The 12,169-nt window shown below is 40.5% G+C and overlaps 1 protein-coding gene across 2 annotated transcripts in view; it reads left to right on the top strand.

Annotated features, from left to right (window-relative positions):
* Window positions 1–12,169, top strand: part of LOC143354412 (uncharacterized) — a 331,754-nt gene that overhangs the window by 29,846 nt on the left and 289,739 nt on the right. Inside the window, exon 1 of one of the 2 annotated variants that reach the window (XM_076788465.1) lies at window positions 2,741–2,755. The exons of the other annotated variant lie outside the window; for it this stretch is intronic. The gene's annotated coding sequence lies outside the window, so the exon portion shown is untranslated. Of the gene's footprint in view, window positions 1–2,740; window positions 2,756–12,169 lie in introns of those variants that run through there. 2 annotated transcript variants of the gene reach the window in all.

The raw sequence follows: 12,169 nt of genomic DNA, 5'->3' as shown, positions 1-12,169 counted from the left end.
TATGAAAGTTAATTTTTCAATTTGAACAGTGATTTTTTTCCAAATTGGTGTCGCATCTAGAAATGATTGAATCTCTTGAAAATATTATATTCCAGATGTTAACGCGTTTTGGTTTAAGAATAGGAAATTCCCTGGTTTATTTTTGGGGATAGAAACTGGTTCAACACCGCACAAAATCAATTCTCTTCGAATCGTGGAACTAATAGAAATATGTCAGTTTGTCATCGATCGGTACACTTAATACATTTATAGCGAGCGCGATCATCTAATATTCAGAGCGTTCAAATTTTAACGAGGCTTAACACGATTTCCCTTTTACCGAGGCATCGAGCGAAAGGCCAAACAAAGTGGACGCATAACAATATATAGTTCGACTCCGAGCCCTCCCAAATTAGTCCATGTAAATCTGTAATTGTGCAAATATACCCCGGGACTCGATTTATTATTAATGGATTCGTAGCGAGGCTCGCGACTCTTGCATTAATCGAACGATTCAACGACGGGCTTCACAATCGACCTGCACGGTGAACAATAAATGTTCCTTCGTTAATAAAAAACTGACGTACATTCGTAATACTTTTTACTGCGTGAAAATCTCCGGGAAAGGGGAGTCTTTCTTTTTTAATTGGTATGGGAACAAAGCAACAAGAGAAGTTATTCTTGCGAGGCAGGGAAGGAGGAAGGGAGGGGAGGTGGTGGTGGGGGAAAAGACTTGTTAAAAATTTGCTTTGCCCTTCGACAGAAGTCGATTATCGACGTTTCCCTCTTCCGGGAGTTTGTAGTCCGAGTCATTAGTAAACCGGAGCGGGCGTCCTCGTTCGTGGAAATCCCTGAAAACCGTCGAGTCGAATTAATATTAATGAGTTGTTAATAATCGCTCGTTGCCCGCCGAATTCCGTTTTCTTCGACGAGTTATTTCGCACGATTTTTCCACCGGGGGAACACGCGTCCGTGCTCGAGCAGAGGAATCCCCGGCGCGCCGAGAAACTTTTTAATTGACCCGCATTCTATAAATTGTGATTTTTCGCGTTTATATTTCGTTCTCGTTCTTCGACGAGGAGTGGGGGAAGGGGGCGGCGGCGGTGGGGGGAATACAGTGGGCGTGTCCTCGATGCTCTCCTAATTACGCGGAACTATTTATCGAGATAAATTGGACGCGTCGCCGACCGTCCCATTTCCATATGATTTAAGACTTAATTAAATCTATATAGTCGATTTCGCGCGAGAACTGATCGATCGACGCCGGGATCGATTCGTCTTCAATCAATTAATCGAGCACTCCCAGCGAAGGAGATCGTTGACACTCCTTTTCTTTTCGTTCGCGAAGTCCGCGTCACCACGGATTTACATAACGCCGCTAATTAAAGTACACGCTGATTATTGATCGCGATCGATAACTCGTAATTTCCTGTTTTGCTTGCAGGTATGGTGCTTCTTCGATTTATTACGAGCATGATTGAGGCGTCGTCCAAGGGCGTGAGTATGAAAATTATTGTTACAAGCAAAGTCGCCCGAAAATTATTGTTACAAGCAAAGTCGCCCGAAAATTGTTCATGTCAAGAAAACATCACAATCTTTACGTTCTTCAATTACTCTTTAATTAATCAATAGGCGCTCATCAAAGATTCTAGAACAGTTTAATTTTTTGAATAATATATACCCAAAGAAATAAAGTTGAACAATCTCGTTGCAGGAGAAATATGTGATTTTTCTTCTGGGTCGTTAAATCGTGAAATCGGCACCGATTTCTAGAATTGCGTCCAGGTGGCAAAACGTCGTCGAATTACCGATCAATAAATCTGTAGGCCTCGGCCGTTCCGAGTCCCGTGGAATTTCTAATTAATCGAACAAACAGGACTTCCCTAGAAAACGGCTGAATAGTGACGCGTAATAACCATCATTGAAATTTTCTTTTCGATGGTCGCTTAGTGGAAACCGGTTTCTCTCGGCAGCCGAGTCTCTCGTGTACACAAACAAAAACGTTCGATGCTCGCACGAGCGCGCGCGCGCGCGCACACACATACACATACAGGCTCGCGCAGCAATGATCCCCAGCTGTCTCGCGATTATGCTAGAGGTCGAGACACACGCTCTCTATCCCAGATATATACAGGTTCTTTAAATAATACTCTTCTGCCCCGGTATCCGAGGATCACGATCCGACGATCGAGCGGGGCAGGTGGATCGATATTAACAATCGATGCGTCGAACCGATCGGAGAGAGAAAAAAAAGAAGAGAATTCGCATCACGGCCACTCCCCATCGTTAAATCACGCCGCGAAACATGCTCGAACGGTTTATTATTAACAAACGATACAGCGCTAAAGTGATCGCTCCACCACCTTTCTAATAAATTGGAATTTTAACGAATTTTTAATTGATTTCTAAAACCGTCGATTTGTTTAGCATTTTGTTTTATAGAACGACGAATACATGAAACTAACTGGAACTTTCTGTACGCTTTTATTACTCTTTCATCGTGTTATACTCGAATTTTTTTCAGTTCAATTTAGTTAAAAACACGGTTTTTCCAGCAGTCGCTGACTGGGACGTTTCGCAAAATTGTTTCATCGACGCTTGACATCTGTCCTATAGTTTATGTGACAGAGGAAAAAATTTTCGGTTTACTGTTTCAGAGTTCGCTTTAACGGATTTTTGAAACTCTCTGGAAAACGTTGAATTATTTTCGCTTTTCGGATAGTTGTTCGAACATGATGAAAACATGAATCTTCTTATCGGTGAAACGTTCGTGTCGGTGAGCAATGATAAATTGACTGTGTATTAGAAATATCAATTGATGGTAGAGTATCGATTAATCTCAGGGAAATTGATAATTGTTTCAAAAAGTGTTAGAAACGTATTTTATCTTATCGAGAATTTTCCGTGCTGAAGAGAAAGAACAAAATAATTGGTTCCGGTAAACATTACAAAGCAATAATCAACTGAAGGAGTTCTAGAAAATTGTAAAAACAATTTATCCGTCTCTTTTTAAATTATTCATTCGCGAATTTATGTGCTCTTTATAAGAACGAACAGGATTCCATCTTTACTCTCGTTCTTGAAAAATACCGTTCGTGTTTGCGTACGCAAATCGATGCTCGAAGAGGCCTCTCCAGAACAAACAAATAAACAAATAAATCATTCGTCGAAATCCTCGGTTCGCGATTACATTCTAGGGTTGCTTTATCGCGGAGCACTACAACACGGGAACAGTAATTTGCTCTCGCGCGCGCGCGCTGCGTGTGTACACACGGCGATTAAATATTGATAACGGCCAAATAATGTTGCAGTTTATCCACTTTATCTTTTGTGCAGTTTATCGAGTCGAAAGAACAATATTCGCGCGGTTTATTGAATATTCTCGAAGTTATCGCGGCTGGGCTGGTTCGGCCGCGATTTAATTCCCCGATTCGAGGAATCGAGAAGTGAAAAGCGGCTCGTTATGGGACCGGGGCCGCCATATTTTAGCGTAAATTCTATTTCGACGGGAAGCGGGGCAGGTTCACTTTGGCTCGTTGAAATTTTTAGCACGCCGCGGAACAACCCATAACTTGTGAATTTAGGTCAGCCGCGTATTCTTTTGAAAGTTCCACGGGAAAAATAAAAGCACGTCCGAACATTAGACGCGTTTAACTTTTGATTAGGTTTTATGAATCGCGGCGTGGTTGATCTTTGGCCAGCTCCAACCGGAGTTCGTGCTGGTATCGATAAACGTAATTTCGATTTAGGATCGAAAAACGACGCGGCTACCGATCGCCAATAATGCCCTCGCTTTTCCTCTCGAGTTCAGAGTATTTCTAGATTACGTCAGTTCCCTCACCGGAAGTACGTACTATTTCTAACGTACTTTCCTTTTTTCGCTCTAGCTATCATTTAATCGATCCCCTTGACACTATCTGGCTTCTACGAAAAAAGCCGGACAGACAAATAAATAAAGGGATCGCTATTTCAAGTTGGTAATGATCGTTAAAGATGAGATTCGTGTGCGCGTACATGCGAGCGAGCCAGCGAATCGAGTTAACAGCGATAACTTATCTTCTCCGTATGCTTATGACAGATGTGATTACCTTCCATACTGACACATATCAAAAGTAATTGTCTTTTTCCAACCGGTGAAATATCGAAAGTTATATTGACCGGCTCAGACCGCCAGGAAAAAGAGAGGGAAACACCTGTCAGAAACGTTTGTACGGGGCACCATTGATTATGCACGCGCTTGCCTACCTGTCGATTCAAATTCAAACCTGCAGTTCGCCAACTTTGCATATTCGAACCTCTGAATTTTCAAGTTTTTAAACTCTTGTTTTTAAAAACTTCTCGTTTTTAAAATCTTCGGATCATTGAGTATTTGAATTTTTGAATATTTGGAGCCTTGAATCTTGGAGTCTTACGATTTTTAAATATTTGAATTTTTGAATCGTTGAATTTGGAATGTTTGAATTTTTGAATATTTGGATCTTCAAATTATTGGATATTTGAATTTTTGATTATTTGAGGCCTTGAATCTTGTAGTCTTTGAATTTTTGAATTTTTCAATCTTTGAACATCTTCATTTTTGAATTTTCGAATATTCGGAGCCTTGAATCTTGTAGTCTTTGAATTTTTGAGTTCCTGAATCTTTGAATATTTGAATTTTAAATATTTAAATTTTTGAATATTTGGAGCCTTGAATTTTTTAATATTTGAATCTTTGAATCTTTGAATTTTTGAATTTATGAATCGTTGAATATTTAGAGCTTTGAATCTTGAAATCCTTAAATCTTTGAGTCTTTGAATTTTTAATCCTTGAAATCTTTGAATATTGGAACGCTTGAATCGTTGAATATTTGAATTTTTTAATATTTTGAGCCTTGAATCTTCGAGTGTTTGTATCTGTGAGATTTGGAATACTTGTACTGTTGAACGTTTGAATTCGGGAGCGTTTAAATTTGCAAACATCCGATTTCCGTAGCAGTTGAATTTGTTAAACATTTAAATTTGGAGATTCGGAAATTTCTGAACGTTAAAGTTTTCGTGCAGTAAAGTTTTAGGAATAAAATATTTGAGAATACTTTGATATTGAAATCCTGTAGCTTTAGACCGCGCGCATCGTATTTTCGAGGTCTTTTGAAGTAGTTGAATTCAATTTTTCCCGTAGCACTATTCAAAATTGCCTTTAACAGCCACTGGGAACGGAGAAGGAAAGTAACTGTGTCTCGGCGTTTGTATGACGTTCCATCGATTATGCAGCTCGTGCTGCTGCAAGAAATATAATGCATCGACGAGTGAATGCACTCACCGAAATGCAACTTCACTCGTTCCCCGGTGTATTCGTCGAGAGCCGATGTTCGCAGTGCACGAACAAAATCATTAGAATATATTCATCTCTCCATGTCTGTTTTTCCTCTATGTGCTTTCTTCTTTCTCTTCTCCCCCCTCTCTTCTCTCTCTCTCTCTCTCTCTCTCTCTCTCTCTCTCTCTCTCTCTCTCTCTCTCTCCACCTCTTATTCGATCGCGTTGAACATTTTCAAGCGTTCGTACTTTGTCACGGAACAAAATTAACCGATTTAATTAATTCTAGGTGGCAGAGTAGTAGTGCACACAGGCTTTCCGACAGAATGAAGGTAGCTGCGATTATGCGAATCAGTTTTTCAGCCGAGTCGAACACAAGCTAAGCGTCGATGCGTTAACATTCGGAAATTTCATTTCTGTTTAATTGTACACTACAATTTCATTTCCTCCTTTAATCACCACTTCGCGAGCGATAAAACACGGAGTAAAATGTTTTATCGTGCCAGTAACGCCACGGTTATATTTTTAACTACTCATTGTTACAGGAATACTCTTTTTATTCGATTAGAACGATAATTATATGCAGAGCTCGCATCGCTAGTCTACGCGCCTCATCCGACAGTCGCTGTGAATAAAGAATAACTCGTTATCCAGGGAATTAATAATGCGGTGGATGTCGGCTATTTGTTGACTTTATAGCCTGCAGCCGAGTGTATTTGACGAATCGTGCGCGTACACACTCCTCTCGATTTTCGTAGCCATTTTTCTCCCGCACGCCTCTTACGAAACCAGACAAGGCCTCGAGAGATTTATCGCCAAGCGATTATTCTCGCGCATAAACATTTCTAAACAACTTGTCTCGATGCGTCGTGTAATGTACGGTTGGACTAATTGAAAAACAATTTTACCTTCCCATTTTTCCTGAAAGCTGCTCGAAGCCAACGTAACACCTTGTTTTCCTGCATTCTCCAAGATTTCACCGCATAAATATACACCCCTTTTCTTATTAAGCGCTTAAGCTCCGCCCACAAGCTCCACTTTCTCTTTGGATACGTCCAATTTTATTTTCATTATTACTGTCCATCATTCCAGTCGATTTGCAACATATAACTGTTCAATCATCGGTCAAAGACTTCACTTAGACACGCCTCTTTCCATATCATGTGGTTATGGCTCCTCCCACATTCGCTCAAGACACGCCCAATATTATTTTCAATGTTACTTTACTCTTGCTTTATCATTCTAGATGGACTGAACGTCTACTTGGTCAATCATCGGTACAGAGCTTCGACAAACCTTCTGGGAGACTTAGACACGCCTCTTTCCCCACCATGTGCTCTCAGCTCCACCCACAAGTTTCAAATTCACTCGCTACATCCACTATATTATAATCATCGTCATCTTTCACGACTCTAAAAGGGCTACAACAAATATTATAGTATAAATTGATCAATCAGATAAGCTTTAAAGAGTAAAGCATCGGAAAGCTTCACTCGGCCACGCCCATATCCCCACCACGCGCTCTCAACTCCGCCCCCAGATCAAAAAATCCTCCCACTGATCTACCAAACGGCACATTTCAACCATCTGCTACCAATACAGTAAGGAATGGGTAAAACCAAGATCAAGGATGTAGAAACAGATCATCTCTCGCCAGGACTGCCCTCTCTAAGTCGCATGCCCTTTTCCCTGGTACTTTACGCCTCTCGCATTTTACACATCCGCTTCTTCTCTCTCTCTCTCTCTATCTTTCTCTTCGTATACGATTCCCTGTCTACCGACACATTCTTGCCCCCGCACACATATGCTTTTCCCTTTGCCGGTTCCTGAAACCATCCACTTTGCTTTGCCGGGTAGCAAACTCGCCAAGGCCATAAAGCGAGGTTCAGGACCAGCAGTATGGCACTAGAAAATTTATGCTTCGCACAATACTTCTACGAAACAGCTTCCCTGCGAGCTACTTCATTCTTAAAATTCCCAACTCCCATTCTTCGGGAATTTTTCAATGCAAAACTGACCGTGGAACATTCAGCGTTGCCCCTTGGGTTTGCGAACAAAAATGAAAAACATGTCCTCCGTCGCTACGACTTTCGCTGGCAATAGAAAAACAGCGCCAATTCTCTCGCCGCCAACTCGTCGAAGGGTTCAATCATTCGAACGTCAAATTTCGCGGAGAGAACCGTGCGTGGTTATTAGAAAATCGTCCGAAGGGCTTCGTGATTCCGCGCGACTCCCTTCGGACTGTCATCCGGCCACTTTTTGAGTGTCAGCTTATTTAACAGAGAGCTCGGTGGCGCGGTCGCGAGCCATCTTGCTAACACAGAGGGTGGAACGTCTTTTTGTCTGAAAACGCTCGGCTCTTTTCCATCCCTGTCTCGCCACTCTCGGCTTGCCGTCACGGGTTTTTCTACCTTTTTCATTCAGCAGCTCCTCGTGCCCAGGTTGCCTCAGACGCTTTCGAAGCTGCTGGGAAAAGCCTCGGCAGACGCTTTTCCACGTCCGTCCGAAACCGTTCGACCCCCGAGGCCGTCTTGAATATTCATAATCCGGTTGCCTGAATATCGCTGGAACGTTTGCGGTGGCCGCGGTGCACGGTTAAATTTACACCGAACTTCACGGGAGCCGGCAGTGAAATTCTCGCGAGCAGGACATCTTTTTCCGAGAACTGATTCCGATCACAACTCGAGAATCAGGAGCATAACTTCCAGTCAGACTTGTTGAAGATTTCATGTACATAGCAAAATTATAAATGTCAAAATAATTTCGATCACTGAAAATAAATCATAGTGCAAGGGGCTAAATTCCAATGGGAAACAAGAAGAACGCAATGAAGAAGAAGAGGAAGAAGGGGTGGTGAGAAGAAACACAGCACGGTTATTCTTCTACGCTGTGTCCCCCATCTTCGTCTTCTTCTTCTTTTCAGGTTCTCAGCTTCTAGCAACGTAAACGTTGACCGGGTTTTCCGGACACATCATCGGGGATGAATTCCGAACGCGTTCTATCAAACACCAGCGATCTTCGTATCAAGCTCTCTCACCCTCTCTCTCTCTCTCTCTCTGCCTCTCTCTAGTATTGCGCATTCGGATAAAGGGGTAATAGGGTCACGAGGTCTGGCAGGATTTAGGCGGCCAGGGGGGCAGGGGAGGGGGCTGTAGCGTCCCATTTTCCGCCATTATTTCCTTTTTACAGATCATTTCGAGAGTTTGGCAACTTTTCGAAGCATTGATTTTTCACCCTGCACCGTTTCGCTCTCGCGGTTTTGTTTTTGCTTTGCCAATGATATGGTTTTTCCCCTCTCCCCTCCCCTCCCCGGCCCACGTTCCTTCCCTCGTGGTCGAGTAATTGCAGTTTGAGGTCACTGATATAGTCTGGACGTCCGCGGAAATTTGCAATTCCACAGGATATCGATCGCCCCGAAGATTCCGCGCGATTTCTTGCCCGGTTTCGAACGAAAGAATAACAATTCGCTGTTGTATAAATCTGTTTACTTTCGTCGAGCACGGCTTCATCGTTCTCCTCCGACAAATGCCTCCGTTGTCGTCGATAAGCGAATCTGCGAATGATAAATCTTTTGTGCACAATCGAACAAAGATGACGTAACATCTCGATATCGAGGAACAAGACGAGAGAGGTTCGAGTGATTAATTTCTCAAGGAAAAACGACTGAACTGTCTGAATAGTTTAACATCCACTTGAATCGATTAACACATCCACCGGCGATTATTGTATAAATTTCCGAAAGGATTTCTTAACACTAGAACTACCGGATCAGTCAAAATGGTTCCTAATTTTTTCTTTTACAATTACTGAAATTGTAAATATGTTTTCATCGGAAATTTTTTAATGAACCTCTTTATCAGTAGGATCGTCAATACTTATGTTGGAAGCTTAGAAATCAGCTATGTAATGATCCTAAACGAAGATATTAGGTTATGTTACTGGGGGTGAGTTGTTGGTTTGCAATTGAAATTGCTATTGACCAGTCTCCGATTCTTTAGTATAAAATTGATGAAATTATAACGACTCATTCGTATAATATATAATGCAATCTGTTGCACTGTAATAGAAATGGCACTTTTTGTGCACGGAGGGTGTGCAGGGAAATTTTGATGGGAAACGGTAGAAATTTTTTTGGGAATTTACGACGGGAGAATTCGTTGAATTTCAAGGGAATAAAGGGCTGATGAAAAATAAGAGAACCCCGCCGTAGCAGATTGTTTATCAGCGGCGTGCACGAGTATATCCGCGTAAAATCCACGGGCCGATCGATCCGGCAAGGGAGACCAGTTACTTTCACTTTATAAGGCAGTTTCAAAAGCACGTTTCGCGAGATAGAGAGAGAGAGACCCGTGGATTCCCTCTCGTAATTTCGAAAAAAATCGGCCGAAAACCGGGGAAAATATTGAGCCGGAGGGCTAAATTAACGTTACCGGCTCCGGCGAGCCGTTTAACCGTTAAATGGGTGATTTTTTTATCGTAAGCACCCGTGCGGCCAGTTTGAACGCAGTGCCAACCAAAAGGGTAGTTCTTTATATCTTTTCCGCAACGCTGTATCGAATTACTTTATCGGAAAATGTGCTAAAAATTTCCACCGGTTTATTACCGAATAGTCCCCCGACAGTTTTATATTATTTATTAAAATGTTGTAACAACCCCGAGCCCCATTTTATCTTAAAACTGTTCCGCAATAACGAATTCAATAATTTCCCCGGAAAAAGCGTAGCGAAAACAGTTTAAACTTTATTTTATTAGAGCTTATAGAACATTTAAACAATCTGAACTATTTCGTTACTAACTTTTTCCACTGAACATTATTTTATTAAAATACGTACATTGGAACACGACACTGAATAATTTTATTCGGGAATGTTAACTTACTGCGAACCGTTTAAATTTGATGTTATTCAAACTCGCTTGCAAAATGTATTAAAGAATATATGGAAAAAAATGTATACCATTCTTGTTACTAATTTTTGCACTGCGCATTATTTTTTTTTAAAATACGTTTAAACGATGCTGAATTATTTTATTGAGAAATTTTAACGTTCTGAAAAGTTCTTTGTAATTTTATTATTCATTTCTACGGTGAATTTTATTTCGTTGAAACGTTACAGGGTTTCAGAAAGGGCGGCGTTGGAAATGTAATTTTATGCTCTTTACGTGTTTGCCTGAGCGTTAATTTTAATTAATTTAACTGGCGTTCTGCGAATAGATGAAAGTTTCGTTCTATTTACTCCCCGGTTCCGTAAATGTTGCACGATCGATTAATAATCGGATGTCCGGTCATTCGATCCGCGAAGAAGCGAATAATTATCGGCCGGCTCGCCCGCGGCGTGATTTTCATCGAGTAGCGAAATATAAACGCGATTGCCGGGGACAATTGTATTGTCATTACGGTTCGACGAATCGTTTCGATGGACAAAAATCGGGGGGCGCACGCAGGCATCCTGATCGGGATTATAATACTCGATTTCAACCCCTTTCGCAGCAAAATCAAATAATTATGCGCGCCGAACGGGACCGAGTATTTTTTATCAGTCGAATTATCGGTTAATTTCGAGTATTTGCAACGTCATCGGTTTTTCTCGATTTTTATGTGTTTGAACTTTCAAATGATTCAATCTTTGAGTTTTGAAACGTTTCAATCTTTGAATTTTTAAATGCCTCATTCTCTGAGTTTTCAAATGTTTCAATCTTTGAATTTTTGAATATCTGAATCTTTGAATTGTTGAATGTTTGAATAGTTGAATTTTTGAATATCTGAATCTTTGAATTTTCGATTATTTGGATCTCTGAATTTTTGAATATCTGAATCTTTGAATTGTTGAATTTTTGAATATCTGAATTTTGAATATTTGAATTTTTGAATATCTGAGTCTTGGAATTTTTGAATATTTGAATATTTGAATTTTTAAATATCTGAATCTCAGAATTTTTGAATATTTCAATTTTCAAATCTAGCTTTTTGACCATCTCAATCCCTCAATCTTTGAACCTAAATTTTCGAATGTTTGAATGTTTTGTTATTCAAAATAAAATTAACGTTTTCCATGGTTGTACGAGGACTTAATCTTGCGAGTTGCGGAAATCTAGGATAACCTCGAAACGGTCCCCAGGGCGACAGAAGAAAAATCCTGACGTCTGGTCGCTAAATATAACATCTCGCCCCTTCAACCCTTAAGTAGCCGCGTGGGGGTTGCCGTTTATTATTTATAAAATGAACCTTTCGCCGATATTTTCAGATTGAAGTACCACCGTGCCGAGAGAACCTACGCCTTGGGCTACGCGAATGCTGTTAGAAAATATTAATTTTATGAAAGATGAATCGCCAATCGATATTCCTTACATCATAAATTCATAATCTACGGACTATAGCCGAGACTAAAAGAGTAAAGTTTAATCGCTTGATACGTCCACGCTCAGACAAACCGAACTCTCCGATTACACTGTCCAATAAATGTTTAATGCGTCACCGTAACCAAATACGTTACAACATTTATAACCTTACTCAGAATATAAATAAATGTAATAATTTCAATTGTGAAGCGGCAGTCGCCCGGTTTTAAATAGAAAGCGGCATTTATGCAGCTTTAAATAGAACGCAACATTTATACCGCTTTAAATATCTGTTATGTAATACAAAACAATATTTATGCATCTGTAACTATAATAGAAAACAGTATTTATACATCTGTAAATATAATAGAAAACAATATTTATATATCTTCCAATATAATAGAAAACAATATTTATACAGCATTCAATAAACATCTACAGTTTAAAAAATTCCCGCAGGTGACTATTTGTTTCAAAATTGCTCAACAGAAACGAGACAGACGTTGATTTGACCATCGGAACGCGAGACAGACATTATTTTACAAAAAACAAATTCGAAAGT

This window comes from Halictus rubicundus, chromosome 5 (genome assembly GCF_050948215.1).
Source record: "Halictus rubicundus isolate RS-2024b chromosome 5, iyHalRubi1_principal, whole genome shotgun sequence".
In the NCBI taxonomy this organism is placed as follows: Eukaryota; Metazoa; Arthropoda; class Insecta; order Hymenoptera; family Halictidae; genus Halictus; species Halictus rubicundus.
The sequence above is the reverse complement of the archived record's forward strand: the minus strand, read 5'-3'. Positions and strand labels throughout refer to the sequence as shown.